The following is a 25600-nucleotide window of genomic DNA, read 5'->3' on the forward strand; positions in this document are numbered from 1 at the left end:
GAAACAAGATCCACTCTCAGACTTGAGGTGTGATATCAATGCGATTGTTTTCATTCTTTTGTTCTATTCATAACTTGAAGCTCTAAGTTCCAGAATCATTCTTGTATCAGTTCTTTGAACCTTCAAAGTATCAACATCCAAACCTGCGCACAGTATTCCAAATATGAGCAAGTTCTCAGGCAGGCTCAGTTCCTAGAGTAGGATGTCCTGAACACTCAGTAGGATAGTCATTGGGCACAATTTTAAAATCAAATTGCGGGTGCGTTGGGGGCTGCGAAAATGGCAAAAATCCCGAGCAGGTTCGGAAGTCGGCTCCAACCTGTCGACTTCCGGGGTTGCCACAGACGCACCTGTGTGCGCACCTTCACGAATCCTGAAGTCCCACCAGTAATTAAAGCCGGCGGGACGATACTTAAACCACTTATTCACATCGTTAATTTTGTTGAAGTCGTTAATTTTGTGGAGATCGAGGCAGGGGTGAGATTTCAATTCAACCTCAGCGTGTTTCCCGTGCTGTGGGAAACACTCCATATTCAAGGAGACGTGTTTCAGGCAGCAGCCAGTTGGACATTTAAATGCCTGTTTGACAGATGGGGATAAAAGGTGAGTTATTGCAGCAGGGCACTCAGTTCTCTCAGACAAACTTTTGGCTGAGAGATCTTTGTGTTTAGACTGAAAATTCTTGGTTTACACTCAGAATTCGTCCGTTCACACATAATTAACAACTTTTTGGACCCCCCAAACTGACACCATCAGGATAGTGGGGGGCGCAATGGCTGCATTCACCAGTAGATCCGAGGATGAGCAACAGCACCTCCCAAACCCACAACCTCTACCACCTAGAAGGACAAGGGTAGCAGGCACATGGGAACAACACCACCTGCACGTTCCCCTCCAAGTCACACACCATCCTGACTTGGAAATATATCGCCGTTCCTTCATCGTCGCTGGGTCAAAATCCTGGAACTCCCTTCCTAACAGCGGTTCAAGAAGGCGGCTCACCACCACCTTCTCAAGGGCAATTAGGGATGGGCAATAAATGCTGACCTTGCCAGCGACACCCACATCCCATGAACGAACAAAAAAAAAATCACCGTCCTCGCCAGGCACGGTGTGCACTTCCACCACTTGCAGCTCCACACCACAGTGCTACAGCACAGGGGCCTGCACAAGAGCACAGAGGGGAACAACAGTGGGACCGACGTCGCAGGAGGCATTACCCTCGCCAGAGGGTCCACAGACCAAGGCTCAGCTTCCTGGGCCTCTTTGAGGAGCAGTGTATACGGAGGCTCAGAGTCAGTCGCCAGGTGGTTGCAGACAATTGCAGCCTCCTTCATGCCGAGCTGCTCCCAGCTGGACCTGGTGGAACCTCATTATCTGACGCTGTCAAAGTCACCACTGCCCTCAACTTCTTCGCCTCCAGATCATTCCAGGGTGCCACTGAGGACATCGCCGGAGTCTCTCAGTCATCTGCACACAAGTGCATAAGGCAGGTCACCAACGGCTTGTTACGCAAAGCCTCACAGTACGTCAAATTCCCAATGGACGACCTCAGCCAGATGGAGAGGGCAGTGGGATTCCACTCTGTGGCTGGTTTCCACGGGTAAAGGGTTGAATCGATTGCACCCATATAGCAATATGAGCACCTCCACACGAGCCAGGAATGTTCATCAACAGAACGGAGTATCACTCCATCAACACTCAGCTCATTTGTGACCCATCGCAAAAGATTCCTTCACGCGTGCGCCAGATTACGCAGGAAAAAGAATGGGTGACCGCCAGGAAGAGTAGAAGGACTGTAGAGCAGGACTCCCCTGGGGCCATCTCCCTCTCAAACAGATATACCGCTTTGGATACTGTTGGGGGAGATGGCTTATCAGGGGAAAACAGCAAGAGCCAAGCTCGTGGCACCATGGGTGGGTCTGTTGCACAGGAGGGGAGGAATAAGAGTGGCAGGGCTATAGTGATAGTGGATTCAATTGTAAGGGGAACAGATAGGCGTTTCTGCGGCCGCAAGCGTGACTCCAGGATGGTATGTTGCCTCCCTGGTGCTAGGGTCAAAGATGTCACGGAGCGGCTGCAGGACAATCTGGAGGGGGAGGGTGAACAGCCAGTAGTCGTGGTCCATATCGGTACCAACGACATACGTAAAAAAAGGGATGAGGTCCTGCAAGGTAAATTTAAGGAGTTAGGAGATAAATTAAAAAGCAGGACCTCAAAGGTAGTGATCTCAGGATTACTACCAGTGCCACATGCTAGTGAGTATAGGAACAGGAGAATAGACCAGATAAATGTGTGGCTGCAGGGATGGTGTAGGAGAGAGGAATTTAGATTCCTGGGACATTGGGACAGGTTCTGGGGAAGGTGGGACCTGTACAAGCGGGATGGGTTACACCCGAGCAGGACTGGGACCAATGTCCTCGCAGGGGTGTTTGCTACTGCTGTTGGGGAAGGTTTAAACTAGAATGGCAGAAGGATGGGAACCTGAGCAGGGAGACAGAGGAGGGGGAAACAAGGATAGAAACAAAAGACAGAAAGGGAAGAAGCAATAGTGGAAGGAAGAGAAAACAAGGGCAAAAAACAAATAGGGCCATAGTGCAAGATAATACTAAGATGACTAGCAATCTTAAAAAGACAAGTCTAAAGGCATTGTGTCTTAATGCGCGGAGAATTCGCAATAAGGTAGATGAATTAACAGAGCAGATAGCTATTAACGGGTATGATATAGTTGCAATTATGGAGACATGGTTGCAGGGTGACCAAGAATGGGAACTGAACATCCAGGGGTATTCAATATTTAGGAAGGACAGGCAAAAAAGGAAAGGAGGTGGGGTAGCGTTTTCAGTAAAGCAGGAAATCAATGCAATAGTGAGGAAGGATATTGGCTCGGAAAATCACGATGTGGAATCTGTATGGGTGGAGCTAAGAAACACCAAGGGGCAGAAAACATTGGTGGGGGTTGTCTATAGGCCCCCAAACAGTAGTGGAGATGTAGGGGAGGGCATTAAACAGGAAATTAGAGACACATGCAAGAAGGGTACAACTATAATCATGGGTGACTTTAATTTACATATAGATTGGTGAAACCAAATTAGCAATAATACTGTGGGGGAGGAATTCCTGGAGTGTGTATGCGATGGTTTTCTAGACCAATACATTGTGGAACCAACTAGAGAACAGGCGATCCTAGATTGGGTATTGTGCAATGAGAAAGAATTAATTAACAATCTTGTTGTGCGGGGTCCCTTAGGGAAGAGCGACTATAACATGATAGAATTTCTCATTAGGATGGAGAGTGAAGTAGTTGAATCAGAAACTAGGGTCCTGAATCTAAATTAAGGAAATTACGAAAGTATGAGGTGCGAGTTGGCTATGATAGATTGGGGAACTTTACTAAAAGGGATGACGGTGGATAGGCAATGGCTAATATTTAAAGAACGTGTGCAGGAATGACAACAATTATTCATTCCTGTCTGGCGCAAAAATAAAACAGGAAAGGTGGCTCAACCGTGGCTTACAAAAGAAATTAGGGACAGTCCTAGATCCAAAGAGGAGACATATAAAATTGCCAGAAAAAGCGGCAAGCCTGAGGATTGGGAGCAGTTCAGAATTCAGCAAAGGAGGGCAAAGAGATTGATTAAGTGGGGAAAAATAGAGTATGAGAGTAAACTAGCAGGGAACATAAAAACTGACTGTAAAAGCTTCTATAAATATGTCAAGAGAAAAAGATTAGTGAAGACAAATGTAGGTCCCTTACAGTCAGAAATGGGGAAAATTATAATGAGGAACAAAGAAATGGCAGAACAATTAAACACATACTTTGGTTCTGTCTTCACAAAGGAGGACACAAATAACCTCCCAGAAATGTTAGGGAACCAAGGGTCTAGTGAGAGGGAGGAACTGAAGGAAATCAGTATTAGTAAAAAAAAATAGTGCTAGGGAAATTAATGGGGCCAAAGGCTGACAAATCCCCAGGGCCTGATAATCTATATCCCAGAGTACTAAAGGAAGTCGCCCTGGAAATAGTGGATGCATTGGTGATCATCTTCCAAAATTCTAAAGACTCTGGAACAGTTCCTACAGATTGGAGGGTGGCAAATGTAACCCCACTATTTAAAAAAGGAGGGAGAGAAAAAACAGGGAATTACAGACCAGTTAGCCTAACATCAGTAGTGGGGAAAATGCTAGAGTCTATTATAAATGATGTGATAACAGAACACTTGGAGGGCATTAACAGGATTGGACAAAGTCAGCATGGGTTTATGAAAGGGAAATCATGCTTAACAAATCTACTGGAGTTTTTTGAGGATGTAACTAGTAGAATAGATAGGGCAGAACCAGTGGATGTGGTGTATTTGGATTTTCAGAAGGCTTTTGATAAGGTCCCACACAAGAGGTTAGTGTGCAGAATTAAAGCACATGGGATTGGGGGGAATATACTGGCATGGATTGAGAATTGGTTGACAGACAGGAAACAGAGAGTAGGAATAAACGGGTCTTTTTCCGGATGGCAGGCAGTGACCCGTGGGGTACCGCAGGGATCAGTGCTTGGGCCCCAGCTATTCACAATATATATCAATGATTTGGTTGAGGGAACTAAATGTAACATTTCCAAGTTTGCAGACGACACAAAGCTGGAGTGGAATGTGAGCTGTGAGGAGGATGCAAAGAGGCTCCAATATGATTTGGACAAGTTGGGTGAGTGGGCAAGAACTTGGCAGATGCAGTATAACGTGGATAAATGTGAGGTTATCCACTTTGGTTGTAAAAACAGAAAGACAGATTATTATCTGAATGGTGATAGATTGGAAAAAGGGGAGGTGCAACGAGACCTGGGTGTCCTTGTACACCAGTCTCTGAAAGCGAGCATTCAGGTGCAGCAAGCAGTTAGGAAGGCAAATGGTATGTTGGCCTTTATTGCAAGAGGATTTGAGTAGAGGAGCAGAAATGTCTTACTGCAGTTGTACAGGGCCTTGGTGAGACCACACCTGGAGTATTGTGCGCAGTTTTGGTCTCCTTATCTGAGGAAGGATATCCTTGCCATGGAGGGAGTGCAACGAAAGTTTACCAGACTGATTCCTGGGATGGCAGGACTGACATATGAGGAGAGATTGGGTCGACTAGGCCTATATTCACTAGAGTTTTGAAGAATGAGAGGTGATCTCATCTAAACATATAAAATTCTAACAGGACTAGTCAGACTAGATGCAGGGAGGATGTTCTCGATGGCTGGGGAGTCCAGAACCAGGGGTCACAGTCTCAGGATACGGGGTATGCCATTTAGAAATGAGATGAGGAGAGATTTCTTCACTCAGAGGGTGGTGAACCTGTGGAATTCTCTACTACACAAGGCAGTGGAGGCCAAGTCATTAAATATATTCAAGAAGGAGATAGATATATTTCTTAACGCTAAAGGGATCAAGGGATAGGGGGAAAAAGCGGGAACAGGTTACTGAGTTAGACGATCAGTCATGATCACTTTGAATGGTGGAGCAGGCCCGAAGGGCCGAATGGCCTACTCTTGCTCCTATTTTCTATGTTTCTATTCACTGGAAGCTGCCACGATTCCTTCATTCTGAGGGAATCTAAATCCCAGGCCTCTTCCATGCACTGAACACCCTTAAGGGCTGGCTGCTCAGGGACAAGGGATACCCCCTGCACATGTGGCTCATGACATTGCTGAGGAACCCCATCACCGAGCAACAGCGTCGATATAACGACAGCCACATCACCACCATGTGTACAATTAGCATGCTATAGGGCTGCTCAAGATGCAATTTAGGTGCCTTGATCGTTCTGAGGGAACGCTTCAATACGCACCAGACAGAGTGGGACACATTATAGTCGAGTTTAGTGCCGTGCACAACATGGCACAAAAGAGAGGGGTGCCGTTTGAGGAGGCCCCATCCACATCTGCCATCCACATTGAGGAGCAGGGGGCAGAGGAGGCGGAGGTGGAGGAACCCATGGCCGGAGCAGTGGCTCACCTGGCTGCTCATGAAGCCAGGGAATCACTCATATATGAACGGTTCTCCTAATATCAGAAAGTCTGAAGTGTCCAGTCCTCACCACCTGGAAAGAGCAGCACCAACACCAGCCCCCTCCCCTCCTGCACAAAACAGTCCTTCAACTACACATACACCCACTGTAAAGTGACCCACTGGGTGGCATCAAATGTCGCCGTTCATGGTGAACTTCATGAAAGGGCCCAATCACAAAAGCCAGTCAAGAATGGGCAAGACGTGGCAGTAGTGGTGAGAATCACATTTAATGTGAATATAACAAAAACTAAAAATATAAATGAAAATCATAACAATCAGTCAGACACCCTTGTGCATACCCTTCGTGATCACAAAACCTTAGCCTTTCTCTTCCTATTACTTTTACGTGGTGCATCCCCTGTGGCTGCAGCAGAGGGAGTGGCAGGTTGCTCATGTTCATACCTGGACTGTTTAGATGCTTTCGGCCTACGCTCTTGGGTTTTGGAGACCATGAAGGCCCCTCCAAAGACTGCTCCACCTGCACCTGTGCAGGGGCAGACTCGGCCACCTGGAGAGGAGGCAGCATTGCGCGAACTTGTTGCGAGGGGGTCAATGGGTGAGACATGGGAACGTTTGAGTGGCGTCCCCACTTCCTTGTCCCCTTTCGCCATTACTCCTCTCCTGGCCCAGGCCCACATCACTCCTACCACCCTGTTGGACAACAGTTTGGAGGACATATGCGATGCCTTGGAAGGCCACTTCTAAAGTACGTGTCAGCCTGTTTAAGGTGGCAGAATGTTGTTCACCCTGAGTCCAAACGCCGTTGACAGGGCCTGAATGGACCCATTTGTGAGCCGTGATTGAAGCTCAACGGAGGCTGCCATTCTCTCAATCGCAGACATTCCCGCACTTACCTTCGACACTATCTCAGACATATCAGCAGTTACATGCAACACTATCCCAGACAGTTGCTCACGTCCCTGCGACACTATCTCAGAGATTCCCTCCCGTATCTGTGCCACCTTTGCACTCATGCAGGAATTGGACTCCTCCATCCTCTGTGTTATTGTGGAGAGTGCGCGTGGCATCTGTTCCAATACCTCGCAAATGTGCTGCTGTCCCTCAATCATTCTCCTTTTAAAGGATGGCCCCCAGGGTTCAGCATCTGTGTCCAGCTGTGCAGAGCCTGGAGAGGAGTGCGCCCACCGACGCTGACTCTCCACAGCTGCCCCTGCCACCAGTGTCTGCTCGTGATCACTTGTGTGTGGTGACTCACCAGTTGCCAACCCAACTAACTGACTACTAGGACTCACCGTGGTGTGAGTATCTGCACTGGTGGATGGCTCGCTAAGATGTGATGGTGCACCCTCAGAGGCCTGGAGCTCCTCTGAGGAATCGCCCACTGCCGTCATTGTGGTCGTTGAAGGGCCCGTAATAGAACAGAAGAATATTAAGCATCATCACAGATATGTAATGTTGCGATGAGCATACTGAGGTGATCAACATGCCAATCATTGTTAACGTCAATTCATGTTGTGTGTGATGAATGTTAAAGTTGTGTCACTGGACGTTTGTGGGGTGCCAGTCTCAGCGTCCCCGAGGGACTGGCACTCGAGGGCATGGCTGATCTGCAGGGCCTCCTGCTCCGCGTCTGTGAGGACCACTATTTGTTGTGGCCCCCCTCCAGTCCTCGTCCTCATGCATGCATTTTGCGCTCTCTTCTAGACGAGGAGAAAGTACAGACGTGTGAGTGAGGGATGGTGAAGTAGCCAGCCCGTGAATGCATTGCTTTGGGTGAGGCTGACCATGAAAGAGATTCATCAGAGGGTGAGTATGAGACAGAGCCATGACATTGGATGAGGATTGGGTTGAGTGGTAGTGGTGGGGTGACTAATGGGGAGGTGAGGAAGTGCAGGTAAGTTGAGGATGAGCCTTAAGTGGGTGTGAGGAGTGATGTGATGGAGTAGTCTTGGCAGTGCAGAATGAGTTGGGTGGGGGCACGGTGATGTGGAACACGGAATGCAGGAGAATCAGTAAGTGTACTCACTTTGGCTGACCTAGTTAGGTCATTGAAACGCTTCCTGCACTGGATCCAGGTGCGGCAGATGTTGCTGCTGCTGGTGACCTCCTCTGCCACCTCGAGCCAGGCCTTCTTGGTGGCAGAGGCAGGGCGCTTCCTTCCGTCCGCAGGGTAAAAGACTTCCTTCCTACTCCTCACCCCATCCAGTAGCTGCTGCAGTGAGGCATCACTGGACCTTGGAGCAGCCTTGCCCCTGTGCTGCTCCATATTGTGTGTTTTTGGTCTTTGCTGCAGCAAAAGCCATTGGAGCAATGGCCCTTTAAATAGAGCCGCTCCAGCTGACAGTCCGTCATGCGGGTGCGCAGTCCGCCCACTGCGCAGCTTTCCGACGGCAAACCCAGAAAGGGCCACCAATTAAATTGCGATCGCATGGGAAACAGTAGGATTTTATTAGTCGGGCTACCCGCGGGCCCATTGCTCGCCCCACTGCCATCCCGCCACCCATTCAAAATCGAGCCCATTATATTGGCTTCCGCAGGCACAGCAGATAAAAAAGGCAGATTTTCCTCTCATTGCTGTTAAGCCACCAGGAAGCCCCGCCCCTACTTAAAGCTGGCGGGCCGATACTTAAAAGGGCAATGGGCAGAATTTTCACTTCCAGCCGGGATGATTTCCGGGAGCGAAACCCAAAAGGTAAGTTAGCGCTTAATGAGGCCAATAAATTTTACTGCCGGGTTCCGCGTCTGGCAGCCAGCCTGATAGACACAAAATATACCTCAAGTATTTCAATGAGGTACATTGCCATTTTAAGTGTCGGCCCGTCGGCTTTAAATAGGGGGTGGGGCTTCCTAGTGTGTGCGATCCAGCTCCAAAAACCTGTTATTTTAATCTCCAACCCATTCTTGGGTGTTAAATTTACCCCAATTTAACTCATTGAAACACTTGAGGTATTTAATATCTTGTGTATTGGAAAATTAAAGTGAATTTAACCTTACCTGTTTGGGTTTCCCATCGCTTCTGATTCACGTCAGGTGAAAGCAGGTGAGAAGGGCCGGATCCATGAGGTAAGTGCTTTTATTGCACTGCTTGTGGGCCCGGAGGAGCAGGAATGCTTCATCCAGGCCCAACAAGCTCACTTGGCCGACAGGAACCCCTCCCCCAGTTCTGCCTCCCCCCCCACATTGACGGTGGAGCCCCCACCCCATGGTAGACCCCCACCTACCTCCGACTCTTCACTTGACCTCCAGTGACCTCCAAGCTTCTTCCCGGCCCCCCAATCTTCTTCCTGGCCCACCAAACTCCTCCCCGGCCCCCTGTCAATCAGGCTGGCTGCCGGGTGCGAAACCCAGAAGTAAAATTTATTGGCCTCATTTAGCGCCAACTTACCTTCCGGGTTTCGCTCCCGGAAATCTTCCCCCCGCCCCCCACCCCACCGCTCCCTTCCCGGCTGGAAATGAAAATTCTGCCCAAGTTGTCATTATTGTTGCTCACTTAATTCCACTCCTGTTTGTAAATAAGGCAAAATATGATTCACTAGGCAAAAGTGCCCTTTAAAATAAGTTGTGTGTCTGCCACTTGTTCGACCTCATTCCAACTAAGGAAGAGCACACAAGTCAAGAAAAATGAAAAGAACTTGGGATTCTGGTAGAAATATTGACACGAAATGCACTCTTCTAAATTTTTAGCGGTGCTGATCTCATGGTGTAACTGTTCTCAGATGTGAGCATAGCAACAAGCTCAAATCTCTTGCCTTGAAATTTCTTCCCAACTGAGGTCCAGTTCTTTAATTTTTCACCCTTCCCCTGTTGGTGGTCCCCCCTCTGCTCTGATGGACCCAGCAGGACAGTAATATTCTCCATTATCTAAGGCCACTCCCTCTCTGCATATTAGTGCAACCAAACCTCCTGATTTCCATGAGAAGCCAGTCCACTGAATGCCCTTAAGCGTTCACTAAGTTTTCATGGAATATCTTACGTCATACAACAGGAATAAACTGGTAAATTTTTCTTGATTTATGGAGTAGAGCAATATTTGTTTCTTCCCAATTGAATGTAATCAAGTTTATAGGATAAAAGATTCCTGAATTCAGTTTGCAGTCCTATCAAGCACAATTGGCCTTTTACTGCCTTGTACTCCATCTCATTATGGACTTTACTGCTTAATTGAGTTACACTACAGGGGACACCTTGGAGGGAGTTCCATTAAATACTATTTTTAGAAGATCTAAGCTCTTTGAAAGAAATAGTCAGGCATAAAAAAATCAGATGGCAGTCCTCACATTCCTGTGTGCCAAGTAGAATCATGGAATCATAGAAAGATTACAGCACGGAAGGAGGCCATTCGGCCCATCGAGTCTGCGCCAGCTCTATGCACGAGCAATCCAGCTAGTCCCACTCCCCCGCCCTATCCCCATAGCCCTGCAATTTTTTTCCTTTCAAGTACTTATCCAGTTCCCTTTCGAAGGCTATGATTGAATCTGCCTCCACCACACCCTCTGGCAGTGCATTCCAGATCCTAACCATTTGCTGTGTAAAAAAGTTTTTCCTCATGTCACCTTTGGTTCTTTTGCCAATCACCTTTAATCTATGTCCTTTGGTTCTTGACCCTTCTGCCAATGGGAACAGTTTCTCTCTATCTACTCTATCTGGACCATTCATGGTTTTGAATACCTCTATCAAATCTCCTCGCAACCTTCTCTGTTCCAAGGAGTACTGGAATCTACTATCAACACTGCTGGTCATTGAGGAAAGATCCACAGGCAGCACCGCTGTTATATTAACGCAAATTTATTTTGGATAGAATGAACTCCAACATGCAAAATACGTGATTATTTTTCTCAGTTCAATCGGTCAGCTCCTTGTGCTCAGCCTTTGATTTTCCAGGTAGCTTGCGAGGGATATGGACCAAGGTGACAGATATCGCAGTACATTGCTCAACATTTACTGTCGTTAGAAGCTCCTATCTCTAGTCACAGGCTGATTAGCCGACGTCGAAGGATAATTAAGTTTAAATTGATCAAAGATATTAAAAATCCATAAAGGTATCCTATTATTTAGTCACTGTCAAGATCATATTAATACCACCATAACTTAATACAAAAATTGAAGGCTGATGCATATCAAACAAGTTAATAAACTTTAATATCATTTCAATGCATAAAACACTGATTTACAGCAAAGCCTAATGATGCCCTATAGCCCTTATGTGTAAGAAACATTTAGAGTCATAGAGTCATAGAGTTATACAGCACGGATAGAGGCCCTTCGGCCCATCGTGTCCGCGCCGGCCATCAGCCCTGTCTACTCTAATCCCATATTCCAGCATTTGGTCCGTAGCCTTGTATATGTATTTATATATGTTCTTTTTTTTCCCTCTACCTGAAAGGCTCACTCATATTGGGGTACAGTTCGATCAACACTGGAAGATCTCCAGAACCTACACAGTGAGTGCCAACAGGTTATTTCAACTTGGATGCCTCACAACCATCTATTATGCAACAGTCAAAACCACTTTGCACCGATGCTAAACTTGGAGTGTAAATTTGGTATGATGGTGCAAAGCAAATCCTAGTAAGACGCCATCCACCAGTGTTAGGACAGTCTCTGACACAGGATTCAGGCTGTATTTATGTTGTAACTGCAACTTTATACTCATTCAGCAGTTGTAGTGTAAATGCACCCTTCAAGAGAGGGTTACTTTTACATAAAGGGGACGATAAAGCGAGTTAAGGCCTGATATTATCAGGCACAGATGCCTGACGCCTACTACATCCCCGATGTGCTCAGCACTTGCCTATGTGGTTAGCTAGTGTGTGGTGCACTGGGAGCCAGCGCACACACTGTACACTCGGCTCACATCCCTGAATTCCAGGCAAATTAAAGGGCCTCCCCATAGTGCAGCTCAAGCACCTGAGTGATACTTCAGATGCCAAGCACTCATTTGGATTGGTGTTTCAGGGGAGGCCAGCATTTGCTCCTGGGTGTCCCCCTCTTTGTTAAAGGGCCATCTTACTTTGTTGGCCTTGGTTTTTAGGGTCTCCAAAGGTCAAACCTTGAAAGGGAACATTGGTCCGCACTGCCTTAATTTTTTTTTTAAATGGCGGTACTATAAAGGCAGCCAGTAGCCATTCTCTGGCCAATGGCATCTGACATTACAGCCCCAACCCATGTGGTGCTCTGAATGTATTATGCACTACACTCCACAAAAATATTTAAATGAACTGCCCTTGCATTATCTAGTGAGGTGAGCTCACTGCTCGTGTAAGGCCTGGGGAGCAACAGTTCTAGAGGCATTGCATCAGGACCATATTATCTGCCCTAAAGTGTCCCATTATAGCTTCAGTACATTACAAAGCATATGTGCTCACATAGAAACATAGAAAATAGGAGCAGGAGTAGGCCATTTGGCCCTTCAAGCCTGCTCCGCCATTCAATATGATCATGGCTGATCCTCTATCTCAATACCATTTCCCACTCTCTCCCCATACCCCTTGATGCCTTTTGTGTCTTGAAATCTATCTAGCTCCTTCTTAAATACATTCAGTGATTTGACCTCCACAGCCTTCTGTCTTAGAGAATTCCACAGGTTCACCACCCTCTGTGTGAAGAAATTTCTCTTCATCTAAGTCCTAAATGTCCTATCCCGTATTCTGAGACTGTGAGCCCTCGTTCTAGACCCCCCAGCCAGGGGAAACATCCTCCCTGCATCCAGTCTGTCTAGCCCTGTCAGAATTTTATACGTTTCAATGAGATCCCCTCTCATTCTTCTAAACTCAAGTGAATACAGGCCGAGTCGACCCAATCTATCCTCAAAAGACAGTCCTGTCATCCCAGGAATCAGTCTGGTGAACCTTTGCTGCACTCCTTCTCTGGCAAGTATATCTTTTCTTAGGTAAGGAGACCAAAACTGCACACAATATTCTAGGTGTGATCTCACTAAGGCCCTGTATAAATGCAGTAAGACATCCTTGCTCCTGTATTCAAATCCTCTTGCAATGAAGGCCAACATACCATTTGCCTTCCTAACTGCTTGCTGCACCTCCATGTTTACTTTCAGTGGCTGGTGTACAAGGACACCCAGGTCTCTTTGTACATCAACATTTCCCAATCTATCACCATTTAAATAATACTCTGCCTTTCTGTTTTTCCTTCTGAAGTGGATAACTTCACATTTATCCACGTAATACTGCATCTGCCATGTATTTGCCCACTCACTCAACTTGTCTAAATCACCTTGAAGCCTCTTTGCATCCTCTTCATAACTCACAATCCCACCTACTTTTGTGTCGTCAGCAAACTTGGAAATATTACATTTAGTTCCCTCATCCAAATCATTGATATATATTGTGAATAGCTGGGGCCCAAGCACTGATCCCTGCAGTACCCCACTAGTCACCGCCTGCCACTCCGAAAAAGACCCATTTATTCCTACTCTCTGTTTCCTGTCTGTTAACCAATTTTCAATCAATGCCAGTATATTACCCCCAATCCCATGTGCTTTAATTTTGCACACTAACCTCTTATGTGGGACTTTATCAAAGGCATCTGAAAATCCAAATACACCACATTCACTGGTTTGTCAAACATGATTTCCCTTTAATAAATCCATGTTGACTTTGTCTAATCCCGTTGATATTTTCTAAGTGTCCTGTTATCGCATCCTTTGTAATAGACTCTAGTATTTTCCCTGCTACTGATGTTAGGCTAACCGGTCACAATTATTCACTTGTGGATCTTTGCACAAGCATATGGATATATGTTCAGGTGGTTTTACTTGGTGACACAAAAATTATCCGGATAGATGAGGGATTAGGACTGAAGTAGAGTCTTACAATTTTGAGGCTAATATATTAATCTGTCTCAAAGAATAGATCGCTATTACATCTGATCCAGCATCTTTCAAACATTGCTTTGAAATGGCTAATAGAAAAATAGCACTAATTCCCAGCTATCTGCATAGACTTGTCAGCTGGAGAGCAGAAGGACTATTCATACTGTGGTGTCATATTACCCTCTACTACTTCCATTCTCTGCTGGTTCTTTGTGTCATAGTCTATCAGATTGCTAATTATCCCTGACTGTTACACAGAAGGCCGCACCAGTGACCACAGCAAATGGTCAGGTAAATACACACAATCCAATTTTATTTGTTAACTGGCTCAGCACATTGTTGATGTTCCCATGCCAGTTATTCTAACATGTCCTGATAATCTCAATTAGAAAAGAGATTACAATGTGCCTGCTACCTGCAAACAAGTTTGACAGGACGTCAAGCCCTTCCTGGGTAAACTGTTCATATCTGAAGTGCACGGGCAGATACTTTTGTCTATCTGGTACGGTCTAATTCATTCTTTGAATGATATGCATTCTCCATACAGCATAGGAGTATAGCCTTGTTTGACAGATTTTTGGGAACCATGTGCTCAGCTTGTCACGATGTTGCAGATAGATGGTACTGCAGATGCTGCAAACGCGTAACCCTGCATTGCTTAAAGCCCCAGGGCCTACGCTATTGCACCAATTCATTTTGACCTGAAGCCAACACGTAATTTACTATAATTCCCTCCCCAAAGTACTGCATCATTGAGGTGATGGATGGGTAGATCATGGTGTGTGGAGGATGAATTAAGGAGTCTTACCAGGTAGGTAATATATTTTTTCTTCATTTTGCATCCTATAAACAGACCAAAGGCAGATTTTAAGGAGTTAGGAAAGAGATTAAGAAGCAGGACCTCAAAGGTAGTAATCTATGATTACTCCCGGTGCCACGTGCTGGTGAGCATAGAAATAGGAGGATAGAGCAGATGAATGCGTGGCTGGAGAGATGGTGCAGGAGGGAGGGCTTTAGATTCCTGGGGCATTGGGGCCAGTTCTGGGGAAGGTGGAACCTGTACAGGCTGGACGGGTTGCACCTCAACGGAGCTGTGACCAATGTCCTCGCGGGGAGGTTCGTAGTGCTGTGGGGGGGGGGGGGTTTAAACTAATTTGGCAGGGAGATGGGCACCAGGGTGTATCAATGGAAAGGAGAAACAAGGGGTACAAAGGATCGTGGGAGAAAGATAGCACTAGAACAAGTAATAGTGTAGTATTAGGTGGGATCAGACTAAGAGAGAGTACGAGAAAGTCTAAGGCTGGTTTGCAGTGCATGTGTGTAAACGCACAAAGCGTGTTAAACAATGTTGGAGAGCTGCAGGCACAATTAGCCACATGGGAATACGATGTTGTGGCGATAACGGAGAACTGGCTCAAAAAAGGAAAGGATTGGGTACTAAATGTTCCTGGATACAAGGTGTTCAGGAAAGATAGGGAAGGGAAGAAGGGGGGGGATGTCAGTATTGATTAAGGAGAATATTGCAGTGCTGGAGACAGAGGGTGTCCTGGAGGGGTTCAGGACAGAATCTATTTGGTTAGAGTTAAGAAACAATAGAGGTGCCATTACACTACTGGGTGTATTCTATAGGCCACCAACTAGTGGGAAGGATATAGAGGAGCAAATTTGCAGGGAAATTACAGAGGGGTGCAAAAGCCATAGAGTAGTGATAACAGGGGACTTCAACTATCCTAATATATGATGTGGAGAACAGCGTCCACGACACCACGCAACCCTGCCACGGCAACCTCTGCAAGACATGCCAGATCATCGACACAGATACCACCATCACACGAGAGGACACCACCCACCAGGTACATGGTTCATACTCCTGTGACTCGGCCAACGTTGTCTACCTCATACGTTGCAGGAAAGGATGCCCCAGAGCATGGTACATTGGCGAGACCATGCAGACACTGCGACAACGGATGAACGGACACCGCGCAACAATCGCCAGACAGGAGGGTTCCCTCCCAGTCGGGGAACACTTTAGCAGTCAAGGACATTCAGCCACTGATCTTCGGGTAAGCGTTCTCCAAGGCGGCCTTCGAGACACACGACAACGCAAAATCGTCGAGCAGAAGTTGATAGCCAAGCTCCGCACCCATGAGGACGGCCTCAACCGGGATCTTGGGTTCATGTCACGCTGCACGTAACCCCACCAGCAAGGGGAAAAAAAAGTTATCTGTTTTTAATTCTCTCTCTCTCTCTCTGCCTTTTGGGTCTCTTTCTCTCTGTCTGTGTAATTGACACAATGTATATTCAGTGTACTGGGACGTGCTGTTCTCCGTGACTGGCCTGTTTGAACACCAACGACACCTTTTGATTGGTGTGATGATGTCCCAGCCTAATATAAGATATGCGATTTGAGAACCTTTCACTCATTCACCTGACGAAGGGGATAATCTCCGAAAGCTTGTGATTTGAAAATAAAATTGTTGGACTATAACCTGGTGTTGTAAGATTCCTTACATTTATCCTAATATAGACTAGGATAGTAATAATATAAGGGGCAAAGAGGGGGAAGAATTTTTGAAATGTGCTCAGGATAACTTTCTTAACCAGTATGTTTCCGGCCCAACAAGGAAGGAGGCATTGCTGGACTTGGTTCTGGGGATCGAGGTGCCAAGTGGAGCAAGTATCAGTGGAGAAGCATTTAGGGAACAGCGATCATATTATCAAAAGGTTTAGAATAGATATGGAAAAGGACACGGACCATTCTAAAGTAAAAATACTCAATTGGAGGAGAGGCAATTTCAATGGGATGAGAACAGATCTGGCCCGGGTAAATTGGAATCAAAGACAGGTGGGCAAAACTGTAATTGAACAGTGGGCGGCCTTTAAGGAGACGGTTCAGGTACAGTCTAGGTACATTCTCACGAGGGAGAAAGGTAGGGCAACTAAAGCCAGAGCTCCCTGGATGACAAAAGAGATAGAGAGTAAGATGAAACGGAAAAAAGGGGCGTATGACAGATGTCAGGTTGATAACACAAGTGAGAACCAGGCAGAAAATAAAAAGTTCAGAGGGGAAGTGAAAAAGGAAATAAGAGGGGCAAAGAGAGAGTATGAGAATAGACTGGCAGCCAACATAAAAGGGAATCCAAAAGCCCTTCTACAGGCATGTAAACAGTAAACAGGTGATAAGAGGAGGGGTGGGGCTGATTAGAGACTGTAAAGGAGATCTATTCAAGGAGGCAGAGGGGATGGCCGAGGTACTAAATGAATACTTTGCATCTGTCTTTACCAAAGAAGAAGATGCTGCCAGAGTCTCAGTAAAGGCTAAAATTGATAAAGAAGAGGTACTTAAAAGGCTAGCTGTACTTAAAGTAGATAAGTCACCTGGTCCGGATGGGATGCATCCTAGGTTGGTGAGGTAAGTAAGGGTGGAAATTGTGGAGGTTCTGGCCATAATCTTCCAAACATCCGTAGATACGGGGGTGGTGCCAGAGGACTGGAGAATTGCAAATGTTACACCCTTGTTCAAAAAAGGGTGTAAGGATAAAGCCAGCAACTACAGGCCAATCAGTTTAACCTCAATGGTGGGGAAACTTTTAGAAACGATAATCTGGGACAGAATTAACAGTCACTCTGTTAATTGGGTGTGGATTGATTAGGGAAAGCCAGCAGGGATTTGTTAAAGGCAAATCGTGTTTAATGTAGGGTGTTTTGGGGTTGTTCTCACCCTATTGATCAGTGCAGATATCTGGTCCCTGGTCTAGCCAAGGAATACTTATACCTCACGGATCGGGGTTTCAGGAAAACAGGACTTATGCTAACGCGCCTGGTGATGGATCACATAGCCGAATAGCACAGAGAACACACAAACTCGGTGTTTGAATTGAATTGGAATGTTGGTTTTATTATACCGTCAGCACGAAGAAAATAATGATAAAAATGGTCCTACATAGTACATTGAGTTACACACACCCACTACAGAACTTTATCCCGCCAAACTAAGAGGTTGGTGGGGACCGTGGAGATACCTATCACACACACACACACACACGTATGGTCGAGGCTCACCAATCCTTTGCACTTGCAGGTCTGGCCAACCGGTTCTCTCACATAGGGTTGGTTGGTTTCACTGGAAGCTGCTCTCCTCCCTGGAGAACTCGGGTGAAAAAAAAGGAAAGAAGAACAGGAACTAAGAGGAAGAGAGAGAGAGAGAGCTGGAAAAGAGATAAGAAGCAAGACAGCAAGAACCAGAGACCAAAAGCAAGAGAGCAAAACAAGAGAGGTTTTGAGCTTCCACTTATATACCCCTCTCACAATAGTTTTCGTCATTCCATGTCTGTTTAAACAGTTCTTACAAAGTCCTTAAGAGTCCTTGATGGCTTTTGATGGTCTCTCATCATGTTGCAATTGCTTCTCTCGATGGGTCGTTGTTCTACGAATTCATTCCGACGGTCGAGCACTTGCCACACAAGGCTCACTTTTCATCCCATGTCCTAGGTGTCGATTGGTTTTGCATCAGAACCGAGGCATGGCTCCGCCATGTCTGGAGCAGTTGCCTCTCTCAATGGCCGACTGCCTCTCGAATTAGTGCCGAGTGTTGACCACCTGCTGTAGGTTTTGCATTACAACAGAGACATGTCTGAAGCAGTAATTCTCCCACATTCCACTGTGTGTGTTGTTGATTCGTCTGGTGACCTCTCACCTATCCTTCCATCTTAGGATTTTGGTCAATGGCCAAAGTTTTACATACTCAGGGAAAAGGTGGAATTCCCAGAATTCTTACATTAACTAACCTGATAGAGTTTTTTGATGAAGTAACAGAGAGGGTAGATGAGGGCAATGCAGTTAATGTGGTGTATATAGACTCCCAAAAGGCATTTGATAAAGTGCCACATGGTAGGCTTATCATCAAGATTGCGGCCCATAGAATAAAAGGGGGCAGTAGCAACATGGATACAGAATTGGCTAAGGGACAGGAAACTGAGAGTAGTGGTGAACGGTTGTTTTTCGGACTAGAGGAAGGTGTACAGTGGTGTTCCCCAGGGGTCGGTGTTGGGACCTCTGCTTTTCTTGATATATATTAATGACTTGGACTTGGATGTATAGGGCACAATTTCAAAATCAGCAGATGACACAAATCTTGGAAGGAGGAGGATAGTGATAGACTTCAAGAGGATATAGACAGGCTGGTGGCATGGGCGGACACGTGGTAGATGAAATTTAACGCAGAAAATTGCGAAGTGATACATTTTGGTAGGAAGAACGAGGAGAGGCAATATAAACTAGAGGGCACAATTCTAAAAGGGGTACAGGAATAGAGAGATCTGGGGGTATATGTGCACAAATCATTGAAGGTGGCAGGGCAGGTTGAGAAAGTGGTTAAAAAAGCATACGGGATCCTGAGCTTTATAAATAGAGGCATAGGGCTCGAATTTAGCAGGCCTGCGGGTTCCCAGCGGGTGGTCCCCCGGGAGCGTGGTCAACACGCTCGGCGAAATTAGTGGGTTGCCCGCGCGATCGTAGCAGGCAACACACTAATAGGAATCAATTACCTGCTCCTCCGGAGTCCACGCCGCTGGTCTGCGCGTCGGGCGGGCTGCGCATGCGCAGTAAGATCAGTCAGCTGGAGGCTCTCTAGTTAAAGGGGCAGTCCTCCACTGACAGATGCTGCAACCAATGGGACAAATTGCAGCATGGAGCAGCCCAGGGGGAAGGCTGCTCCCAGTTTAATGATGCCTCAACCCCAGGTATCATCAGATGGGGTGAGGAGGAGGGGGAGGACACAGATCTTCCCCCCGGCGGGCGGGAGGAAGCGGCCTGCCTCTGCCACCAAGAAGGCCTGGCTCGAGGTGGCAGAGGGGGTCACCTGCGCCACCAACATATCGCCCACCTGCATACAGTGCAGGAGGCGCTGCAATGACCGCAGTAGGTCAGCCACAGTGAGAACACGAAGTCTTTCCCCTACACTCCGTCTGCCACAACACTGCCCCCACCCCACATCTCCTTCGGCACCGCCAACACTACTCTGTCACATCACCCTTCATACCCACTCAAACCCCATCCTCATCTTACCTCCACCTACTCACCTCGCCAGTACTCATCCTGCCACTAACACGCGGCCCAATCCTCATACAATCTCATTGCTCCATCCCATACTCACCCTCTCGTGCATCTCCCTCACGGCCAGCCTCACTCAACCTGCCACCACCTGTGCTGCAGCCACAGGGCATGCATCACATATGTGCAGTAGGCAGCGTAAGGCAAACGTGTCGTGAGCATGAAGGGGGTGCACAAGGGTGTCTGAGGGTTTGTCCTGGGTGTTACCTATATTGAATTTCAGAGCAACAAACAGCACACATTATATTGACACCACCACTGCCATGTCTCCGCGAATCCTGTCCGTTGTGTCCAATAATGCCCGCTCCTGGGTATCACTATGAGGACCCACCACTGATGCCACCCATCGTGTTACTGCAGAGTAGGTGCAGGTGTATTTGCAGGGCTCTTCCGCGCAGACGACTGAGAGACATCGGCGGTGCAGCCGGCTGCACCCTGGAAGGATGCGGAGAAGTTGTGGAGGGCAGTGGTGACTTTGACAGCGACAGGTAAGCAGTTGGTGCTGGGGCCAGCCAGGAGCAGCTCGGCATGAAAGAGCCTGCAGATCTCCACGACTACATGTTGAGCGAATCTGCGCCTCCCTGTGCACTGCTGCTCGGAGAGGTCCGGGGAGCTGCGCCTCGGTCTGTGGACCCTGCGGCGAGGGTAGTGCCCTCTGCGATGCGTCTCTCCCTGCGGTAGCCCTCCCTCCTGCTGTGCAGGTGGGCGTGCAACAACACCGTGTTGGGGGGCTCCACGTCTCTGCGGCGGACGGCGTGGACTGCGAGGCTGCTGGGGCTGGTCATGCTCTTCGTCCTCCGAGGGTGTCCACGCACCACCCATCTGGCAGGTGTTGGTCTGAGGGGTTGTGCAGGGTAGGTGGGTGGTTCCTCGGACTGGGGCTGCGGTTTCGTGTCGGTCTGTCCTCTGGCTTGGCGGGGGGTGGTGGAGGGCAGGGGTTGCCCTATGTGACACGGTGGCCTCCTGCGTGGGTGAGGGCTCTCCCCCGTGGAGTGCACCTTGGCACCTGCCACAGGCTGCTGGCTGCAACACGCCTGGTTGGAGAGAGACTGTTTCCCCCAGTGTGGGAAACTCACTGCCTTGATCCCAAAATCCCACACTTCCTCTTTTGACAGCTGCTTCAGCTCATTAACTGACCACAACAAGCAAGGTAAGTACTCTCAAGTGGAACCCCGCTGGCTTTAATTTCCTGCGGGATTCCCACCAGCCGGGCTTGCGCGCGCAGCCCCGCACGTCAGCGCGGTACCCGGAAGTGGGCGGGATTTCGGCGCGATCCGGTCACGTGACCGGTTATCGGGATTTTCGGGGCCCCCTCGCTGGAAACCCGCAGGGAACCCGACGCGAAAATCGAGCCCATGGAGTACAAAAGTATGGAAGTCATGATGAACCTTTATAATACACTGGTTCGGCCACAACTGGAGTATTGTGTCCAGTTCTGGGCATGCACTTTAGGAAAGATGTGAAGACCTCAGAGACGGTGCAGAAGAGATTTACTAGAATGGTTCCAGGGATGAGGGACTTTAGTTACATCGATTGACTGGAGAAGCTGGGGTTGTTTTCCTTGGAACAGAGACGGTTGTGAGGAGATTTGATCGAGGTATTCAAAATCATGACGGGTCTAGACAGAGTAGATATAGAGAAACTGTTCCCATTGGTGGAAGGGTCAAGAACCAGAGCACATAGATTTAAGATGACATGAGGAAAAACTTTTTCACGCAGCGAGTGGTTAGGATCTGGAATGCACTGCCCGAGGGAGTGGTGGAGGCAGATTCAATCATGGCCTTCAAAATGGAACTGGATAAGTACCTGAAAGGAAAAAAATTGCAGGGTTACGGGGATAGGGCGGGGGAGTGTGACTAGCTGGATTGCTCTTGCATGGAGCCAGTACGGATTTGATGGACTGAATGGTCTCCTTCTGTGCTGTAATCTTTCTGTGATTCTATGATTCAAAGGAGTAAAATATTAACACCAGCTATCAGTACGCATCAGTCAAAGAATTTGAGGATAATTTTCACCTTCACCGCCAGGGCTATAATCTGGCAGAACGTATTGTCCGCATGTTGCAGAACCCACTCAATTTTCATGAGGTAAAAATTCCACTTCTGTTCTCCCAGCGTATGCAGAAAGCTTATATCGCAGATTTGCACAGCCAGCCTGTGATTTTCCATCCATTATTTTTAACAAATGGAAGCCCATTGGGTGGGTTTGTGCCATTTTGCAATATTTGCTTCAGTGGAACATAGAAAATGATTGGAAGTATCTCAAGATAATATGGAAGTAATCATGTTTTCGCATTAACAAAGTGCCTTTATCCATTTTCTGTCAGTTCATTGCTATCTTATACTATTCCGAAATGATTACTTTTATTGTATTGTGGAATGGTGTTAACAGATTTACCACTGAAATGTTATAATAAAGATTTTTCAGTCTTTGCACCAACAGCACTAAGCTTGGAAGCTTATCGCAAAGCATGCTTTCAGTCATCTACACCTCATTTCACATGAAGTGAGGCATCAGTGCTGAATGCGGAAATTTAATGTACAGTAAAAAGGGGCATAAAACAGAAAATGTCAAGGAAAAGAGGCAACACAGATGTTTAAATCCAGACAAATCTGTAGTCTTTGCAAAATCAGAGAAAAAAGTCTTAACCAACCCTTGCCAATGTGTCAAACAGACTGTGAGTTATAAATACAAAGGAATCATAATATTTATGGAGTTATGATTGCTAATGAACAAACTTAGAAATGTATCGTATTATTTTAATTTTAATAGAAATGTCATATTCAGTTATATTAACAATGTTCGGATGCAATGTTTTGAACTGAAGTATCAGTAATCAAAAAAAATATTTTTTACCTCTTTATTTAAAGAGCCATTGTCCACAGCAAACCATTCGGCAAACCTTGTTCTGCTTTGTTTACAAAGCCATGACGACATGATCATAAACGACATTGAAACACATCAATGCAACTCATCATAACAAAAAATAATATGCAGTTCTTCTGGTTCTTATCCCTCCTTTACTAATATACTGTTTTCATGAGGGCTGTGCTTCTTTAACCTTTGATATTCACCAGAAATATGTTTCTATTTGCAGTAGAAGCTTATTCACTGACACCTGATGTTATATGACAGTGTGTCTCATATTTGTCAGATACTGACATAAAGCATATGTAAAGGCTAGCAAGCCAGAAAACTGGTCAGGAGACCAGGGGCTAAAAGGGTTAAGTTATGAGGACATGTTACACAGACGATGCTTGTATTCCCGTGAATATAGAAGATTAAGGGATGATCTATTTGCGGTGCTCAGGATTATTAAAGGATTTGCTAGGGTAGATAGAGAGAAACTATTTCCTCTGGTGGGAGAGTCCAGAACAAGGGGGCATAACCTTAAAATTAGAGCCAGGCTGTTCAGGGGTGATGTCAGAAAGCTCTTCTTTGCACAAAGGTAGTGGAAATCTGGAACTCTCTCCCCCAAAAATCTGTTGAGGCTGGGGGGTCAATTGAAAATTTCAAAACTGTGATTGATAATTTTTTTTTAGGCAAGGGTTATAGAGCCAAAGTGGGTAGATGGAGTTAAGATACAGATTGGCCATGATCTAATTGAATGGCAGAAAAGGCTCAAGGGGCTGAATGGCCTACTCCTCTTCCTAAGTTCCTATGCTCCTAGAAGCAATAAGGGAGAAACCAAAGAAATCATAGGACAACCTAGAGATAAGACTCTGACTTGGATGGTCATTTTGAGACTTAAGGATGGCTACATACATGACATGGTAAGTGGGCCATTTAAAAAAATAAATGTCTTACCTCAAATGTTTTGAGGCTCAAAAATGTATGTATAAAAGCCTTGCTTATGCACACACATCCTGCATACAACTTGTTCAACTTCCTATTGTTACAATTTTTGATAATGCTTTTATGCCAACATTCATAACTGAATCTGCCTATGAAAACATTTTTAATGGGAATTTCCAATGTAAACAGTTAACTGTTGCAGTATAGTTGCAGGTAGTATTTGAGTTCAGGAAGTGCAAAATGCCTGCTCTTCATCAAAATTAGTTATCTTTTTGGTAGCACTTGGGGCAAAGCAAGTTGCCCTAGAACTAGTTAATAAATGGAAACTGTCTGCTTTTTCCATGGACAATCAATGTGTGGACCCTGTATTCAAGCTTGTGGCTTGTAAAAAACAGGAATTCAAAATTCCTGCACGTTTCCTAAGTTGTCCCATGAGTTAACATGAGTTTCCATGGTTCAACTCTTCTGCACAGGTGCAAAACATTGCGTGTTTCCTGTATGTCATGGAACAGATCAATAGACAGGGAAAGTCATTTGGAAGAACGGTGAAAGATCACAATATTGTTTGGTATTTATTTTCGGTAGGTCTGTGTCGCAATATTGTGCCAAAAGTTTTGATGTGCAAGACAGGCCGAGGGCTAAAATCTACCGGATTCAAGTAGGAAGCAGATCCTTGAAACATAACTCAAAGGAGAGATCAAAAGTTGTATGAGAAAAGTACCATTAGGAAGTTGTGGAATAATAATAACCTAGTCAATAATTAGTAACTTGGCCAGAGCTAATCGAATGTCAGAGGGGAAAGCATCTCCAGGTCATCCTGATTTTGTTAAAAATCTCTTCTTAGAAAACGTGTCAAGCTGAAGTTGTCACAGGTAAGAGCTACAGGATCCATACATACCAATAGTCTGCATTTTATGCAAAATTCAACATTTCAGACCTAATGCCTGCTTGTTGACATGTGCGGTGAAAATCGGTGTGGATTCAAACTTCCTGTGCTCTGTAGAAATAGGTCTATGAGCCATCATTGCTCATTTGCAATGCACATTCCTGCCACTTCCTATGACTCCCACACTCAGTGAGGATCAGGATTGGATTTCCCTAACAACATGGTTGTAGATAAGGCTGGTGTCTACAGCATAAAAGTTGTTTTTCTTTGGCTGCTATGAATTTGTCAACTTTTTGGCACTAAGGAAAAGTTACAATTTATATGAAAATGGATGTGGGTATAATAATTCTGTCAGCAGGTGAGATACATAGAATTACATATAATTTTACAGCACACAATCAGGCCACTCGGCTCAACAGGTCTATGCCAGTATTTATGCTCCACACGAGCCTCCTCTGGTTCGTGCATCTCAATGGTAATTTCTGCTTCTAGGAATGGAAGGTGCTGCTGGGGGGACATGGGAATTGAAGGCACAGAGAGAGAAGTTGGGTAGCAGTTAGTCCTTGGATCCCAAGTGTGCACGGCACAAGCAATACGGATTTGAGGCGTGGCAGAAGAGGCACAAGGTATCTGGCTGACAGCACTGCCCGTGCCCCCAGTACCTTTGGATTGCGGAGGACTAAGGCAGAAAGCAACCCACGAGCACCAGCAGAAGGCCAAGCTGAAACAGAAACATCATCAGGACTAAAACTCTCCTGCCTTGGAGTGCTTAATGGATTTAGGGGAGTCACCTCTCTCTTTGCCAAGTGCAGCTCTTCCCTGAGCATTTAGCACAGAGTGGAGAAGGAGAGGGTTCCCACAACCCCATTAATCAGGAAGAAATACTCAATTTAATAATTGCACCATCTAATCAGATTTGCTGATAATTCTAACAAAAATATTAGGAAAAGAGCAATAAATCATAACCATATATTTAAA

The sequence above is a fragment of the Heptranchias perlo genome, chromosome 4 (assembly GCF_035084215.1).
Source record: "Heptranchias perlo isolate sHepPer1 chromosome 4, sHepPer1.hap1, whole genome shotgun sequence".
Lineage (NCBI taxonomy): Eukaryota > Metazoa > Chordata > Chondrichthyes > Hexanchiformes > Hexanchidae > Heptranchias > Heptranchias perlo.